Genomic DNA, 6031 nt, shown 5'->3' with positions numbered 1-6031 from the left:
TATAGTGACTGCAAATTTTTAAGAAAACTGCCTCGTGCTGGGCTGCAGGATTTGCCAAAGGTAGTTAAAACTGAACAAGCATCCAAATCACCTTGTTAAGATGCAGGTTGCTGGGGCCCACTACTAGAGGTTTCAGATTCCTTGGGTTTGAGATTTGCATTTCTAACAAGTTCTCAGCAGGGTTTTATTTGCTCTTGCCTGAAATGCCTTCTGGTGCTGATCAACCTCCTGAGAACCAGGCTGGGATGATCCCATTACTGGTCTTTGCTGCCACCATCTGGTCATTGTGGAAAATAGCATGCTGTTCTTTTTTTTTTTTTTTTTTTTTTTTTTTTTAAGAAATCCAGTTTTTTTCTTTTTATTTGTGAAGCTCTCATAAAATTTCTAGCGAGTGCCAATGGTCACCTGCCATACTCGTACAAGGTTGTCTGTGTAGCCAGCAAACAGGGTCTGGCCATCAGCGGACCAGGCCAGAGAGGTGCATTGGGGGTGGCTCTGCCTTGCTGCTGGTATTGATAACTTCTTGCTTCAGTTCATCTACAATGATCTTGCCCTCCAAGTCCCAGATCTTAATGCTGGGGCCTGTAGCAGCACAGAGCCAGTAACAGTTGGGACTGAAGCACAGGGCATTGATGATGTCCCCCTAGTGTATAAAGGTGCTTGCCTTCGTTGAGATCCCACAGCATGGCTTGGCCATCCTTGCCTCCAGAAGCACAGAGGGATCCATCTGGAGAGACAGTCACAGTATTCAGATAGCCTGTGTGGCCAATGTGGTTCGTCTTCAGCTTGCAATTAGCCAAATTCCACACCTTGACCAGCTTATCCCAGCCACAGGAGACAATAATAGGGTTGCTGCTGTTGGGTGAGAAGCGGACACAAGACACCCATTCCGAGTGACTCTCATCCTGGACAGTGTATTTGCAAACACCCAGAGTATTCCATAACTTTATGGTTTTGTCTCGGGATCCAGAGACAATCTGCCGGTTGTCAGAAGAAAAGGCCACACTCAGCACATCCTTAGTATTGGCCTACAAATCGTCTTGTGGTGGTGCCCGTTGTCAGATCCCAGAGGCGCAGGGTTCCATCCCAGGAGCCTGAGAGGGCAAACTGGCCATCTGAGGAGATGACCACATCATTAACAAAGTGGGAGTGACCCCGCAGAGCACGCTGTGGGATACCATAGTTGGTCTCATCTCTGGTCAGCTTCCACATAATGATGGTCTTATCTTGAGAGGCGGACAGTACCATGTCCGGGAACTGCGGAGAAGTAGCGATCTGGGTTACCCATCCGTTGTGGCCCTTGAGGGTACCACGAAGGGTCATCTGTTCAGTCATGGCAGCGGCGGGTGGAGATGTCGCCGCAGCGACAAGGATGGCACCGGATAGCTCAGAGAGACAAGCACCGCGGCCACTGCGCTGCAGCCCTGAAAAGGAAAAGAGCTGGCATGCTGTTCTGTCACAGGCCAATTTCATCTTCATCCATCTGGCTGTTCTTTTCAATTTTTATTTCACCAGAAGTACCTTCATTGGGATAAGTTATTTTCCTTAAAAAATTCTCAATAAAGATCTTATTTTTCCATAGGCCTTTGAAATTTTTTTCCAAAATAACTTTTACCTCTGTAAGTTTTCTTTAGGGACAATTATTAATTTATCCAGTTTTATCTATTTTATCTAATATATAATATATAGTATATGTTATATATAATATATGTTTTACATGTGTGTATATTATATAATGTGTACATGTGTGTGTGTGTGTGTGTCATATAAGGACACAACATAATCCCAAATTCTGCTTCCTGGTGGCTAGGTGGGAGTGAGATTCTGGGCTGGGGAGGGCTGAACTTCAGGGAAGAAGAAGAGCTGCTGCCAGGCATGGAGACACCAAGGAGCAGCCCCCACCCACCTTTATATGATCATATTTCAGCTGATGGTGTATACATCCTGCTGTCACATTTAATTCTCTGGTTCTAGGTGATGATGTTCTTCTTGTCTAGATGATTTGGTTGGGGTTGTTTCTGTGGTGTTAGGAGTATCCTAAAGGAGAAAAGTAACCCCATATGTTCTGGAGGGGAGGAGAGAGATGACATACAAACCAATCTTCTAACAGCTGAGAAGTTAGAGAGAGAGAGAGAGAGAGAGAACCTGTGCAATAAGGTAGGTAGAGTCACTTTTTTTGGGGTCCTCAAATTGACCTAAGAACAAATAAGTGAAAACAGACTTAGAGGGGAGGACAGTGATTTTATGGGTAAAGGGACAGCCCATGTGAGAGTGAACCTGCTTGGGTCAGGGATCCATGGAGAACTGAGAAGCGTTGCAGTGTGAAGGTGGGAGAAGTAGAGGGAGAGTATGTTAGTCAGTTTCATGTTAGTACAATAAAATATCTGAGGCATTGACTTTATAAAGAGAAAAGGGTTATTTAGCTCACAGTTTTAGAGACTGGAAGTCCAAACAGCATAGAAAAGGCTTGGTGGCCGCCCCTTGGCTGTACCACCATGGCATGGGTGGCACTGGATGGCCATTTGTGGGGAAACAAGTGAGTGATTGCATCTCATCCAGGAGCAGAGAGGAGGGTAGAACAATTGCAGGCTTTATAACAGTTTTCTTGCAAGAACTGTCAAGGAGTCACAGAACTACTTTCCATGGGCACACCCCCAATGACCTTTCCCACTTCTTACAGATTCCACCACCTCCCAATATCACCATTCTGGGAAACAAGCCTCTAATAAAAGGGTCTTTGGAGGACTTTCACTATCCAAACCAGTTGAGTGTCGCGACCCCTTGCCCGCAAGGAAGACGCAACTCAGGAATCTTCTTTCAGCAGTTTATTCAGGCCCTTGATATTTCTTCTTCTCTCTCTCTGATGCCCCTCCCAGCCTTAATAAAGCATCCCAAGCCCCAATGCAAAGCTGCCGCGTGGAGCTTTCTCACAGGGTGGTGAAAAATCATGTGCCAACTTTCCCAGATAAGAAGTTGTTTGTCACAGACCACAGTGGAGCCAGCGTCATCTTGTAATGGCGACCATAGTCTGCAGAAACGGCAGAAGCGGCTCACCACAGTTGAGGTCTGGTGTATTTCCCACACAGCGCCTGTTCTCAGCCTGAACCAGAGATCATCATGCCAAGGCTAACAGGAGGATTTCAAGCAAGGCTGGAACCTAGATTGACTGAGATTTGAATTTGCTTGTGTTCCCTGACTCTTCTTTACTTTGCTTTAAATAGCCATATACAGTCATTCGTCCATTGCTTTCTTTGCCCATTCATCCATTTGTGTATCCATCTTGGGTCAGTTTCTTTGCAGGGCAATGGGAATGTAAGAAAAGGAGCCATGAACCCTGCTGTCCATCACCTTTCTCAGAGGTCTTGAGGAGGAGTCACTCACCCTACCTGCTTTTGTCCACGAAATCATACTCTTTCAAGGACCACCCTTCAGTGAATTTCTCCTCTGTGAGGCTCCTGCCGACAGTGGCTGCCAGAGTTAGCAGTTCTGTATGCTGCTGCCTAGGACATATGGCAGCTGAATGAATGGATGGACAAGCCAGGTGTGGTCATTTCGTTGTTATTAACCTGAGTTGATCCATTGATTTGCTGTTGGGTCATGAGAATTAAGGAAACGAGGGAAAAGAAACAAAAAGGAAATCTTGGCAGCACTTCTTCTACATCCTGTGCTCATAACTGAGAGCAACTGGCAGACTGCAATGGTCAACCCATAGTTCAGGCTCACAGGAAATATAAATGCTCTTTATTTGAATTCCAGACTCTACTTTTCAGAGGTAAGGAAAGCCTCCCCCTTCCCTTATAGCTAAATCTGATATTTGGGAAAGAGAGGGTACTGTGAGTTAAATGTTTCTCTCCAAATATTCATGCATCGAAAACTTAACACCTAAAATTTTATGTTTAATGATATTTGGAGATGAATTTTTGGGAGGGATTGATTGGGTCATGGAGGCAAAACCTCCATGGATTAATAAATCACTGAGTGAGTGAATTAGTTATCACAAGAATGAGCCTGCTAAAACATCAGTTTAGCCGTATTATGTGTATCCCCTTATCATAAAATGCCTTTCACCGCCTTGGGACTTTGTAGACAGTCTGCACCAGCAAGAAGGCCCTCATCCGATACAGAAACTCCACCTTAAACTTCCCAGCCTCAGAAATGTGAATGGAGCAAACATTTATTCTTTATAAAGTACCAGTCTGGTATTCAATTATAGCAACAGAAAACAAAGACAGAAGATTCTAGTCCTTGATGTCATTTGTCTTTGTGGTTCACAGTGGTGGAGAGGGTGGCATCCCTCATCCCTGTCGCATGGCCTCTTAGGGGCCTGTCTTCTGGGCTGTTCTTAGACTTCATGAATTGTTGTGTTGAGAGTTTGCCCAAGTTGCTATCTGCATAGACATCTACTGCCGACATTTTCCCCAAGGACAGTCCCTGACTCTTTGCCAGGGTCTTCCCCAGGAGGCCGTCATAACTTACCTGAGCTCATGGACCCCACTGATAAGATAAGTGAGGATTTGATGCCTTTTTCTCAGCTGAAAGTAATTTACAGAACTCCTTTCTCACACTCAGATCTGCATGGGTAAAGAAAAGGGTTCCCCTCCAGAACTATGGGCTGGCTGAGAATTAAAAGCCAAGAAAAGTAGCACTACAAAATAACTACAGGACACAGAAGTATAGTTTCAGAATGTGGGCAGCAATGGGCCAAGCTGACCAGACAGGTACAGCTTCTGACAAAGAAGGAAGCCCGTGCTTGCTTTGTTTATATTGGAATAGATTAAAGGGATTTGATAGAAAGTTCATCACCAAAACAGGATAGAGTTGGGGGTCAGGTAGGCTGCTTGGGAACTTTTGGGCAGAGCTGAGAGAGAGTTCACTTTATTTGTGCAGTCTTAACAGTGGGAGTGCCACTATAAGTTCCCAATCTACCCCCTCACTGGCTTCGAAGCTGAAAAGGTCCCCACACATTTCATGGGTGGCTTCCCACACCTCTCATCTAAGTGCCTTCTTAGCTTTTGAAACTCAAAGCCAGGAAAGTTTCCCTTTTTATAATTGCTTAGAGTCATCTCCTTTTCTGTGGGACCATGAACACCTGTCTTAGTCTGTTTTCTATTGCTATAATAAAATAACCTGAGAATGGAAATCTTATAGAAAATAGAGGCTTATTTTGGCTCATGGTTCTTTAGGCAGGAAGCCCAAGAGCATGGCAATGACATCTACTCTGTACCTGGTGAGGACCTCTTTCTGCATCATGACTTGATGGAGGGTATCACATAGTGAGACACAGGAGCTTGCTAACTCGAGTCTCACCTCCTCTCCTTATAAAGTCACTAATTCACCATGGGGGCCCATCCTCATACCTCATTGCTACAGTGTTTACCCGTTTGAATGTCCTTCATATGCCCATTTGTTAAAGGACTGGTCCCTACAGTGGCACTACGGAGAGGCAGTGGAATCTGTAAGAGATAGGGCCTAGTGGGAAGTCTTGAGGTCATTGGGGACATGCTCTTGAAGGGGATTGTGGGATCACAGATCACTTCCTACTCTCCTTTATTTCCTGGCCCTGGGGTTTTGCTCCACCACACACTCCTGCCATAATGGGCTGCCTCACTACAGGCCCAAAGAAACAGGACACCCAGTCATGGACTGGGACCTCCAAAATGGTGAGCCAAAATAAAAATCTTTCTTCATAAGTATTTCATTAAGCTGACGAACATGTTCATCTAACCTAATTACCTCCTACAAGTGCCTACTTTCAAATACCATTGACATATGCCTTGAGGATTAAGATTCCAACATGTGATCTTTTGGGGGATGCATTCAAATTATAACACTGTCCAGTGGGAAATGACAGGTGGGGTGAGGCAGGAATAGTCAGGGAGGAATATCCTCCTCCTCTCTGTTGCATAGCAACTCAACTCTCTAGGACCCAGAGGCTCCAACCTGTCCCATGCAGGATCCTCTCAAACACCTGGCCATTGCCATGAGTTTGCACCAACTGGTGCTATCCATGTCTATAACTAAAATCCTCTTC

General features: G+C 45.2%; 1 pseudogene; it reads right to left on the bottom strand.

Moving 5' to 3' along the window:
- Nucleotides 1–342: 342 nt before the first annotated feature.
- Nucleotides 343–1406, bottom strand: LOC124094136 (small ribosomal subunit protein RACK1-like; annotated as a pseudogene).
- Nucleotides 1407–6031: the final 4625 nt, after the last annotated feature.

Source organism: Marmota monax, unplaced genomic scaffold (genome assembly GCF_021218885.2).
Source record: "Marmota monax isolate L192 unplaced genomic scaffold, Marmota_monax_Labrador192_F-V1.1 WCK01_AAM20220418_F8-fsc00207, whole genome shotgun sequence".
Classification (NCBI taxonomy): domain Eukaryota; kingdom Metazoa; phylum Chordata; class Mammalia; order Rodentia; family Sciuridae; genus Marmota; species Marmota monax.
This window is presented reverse-complemented; position numbering and strand designations above follow the sequence as displayed.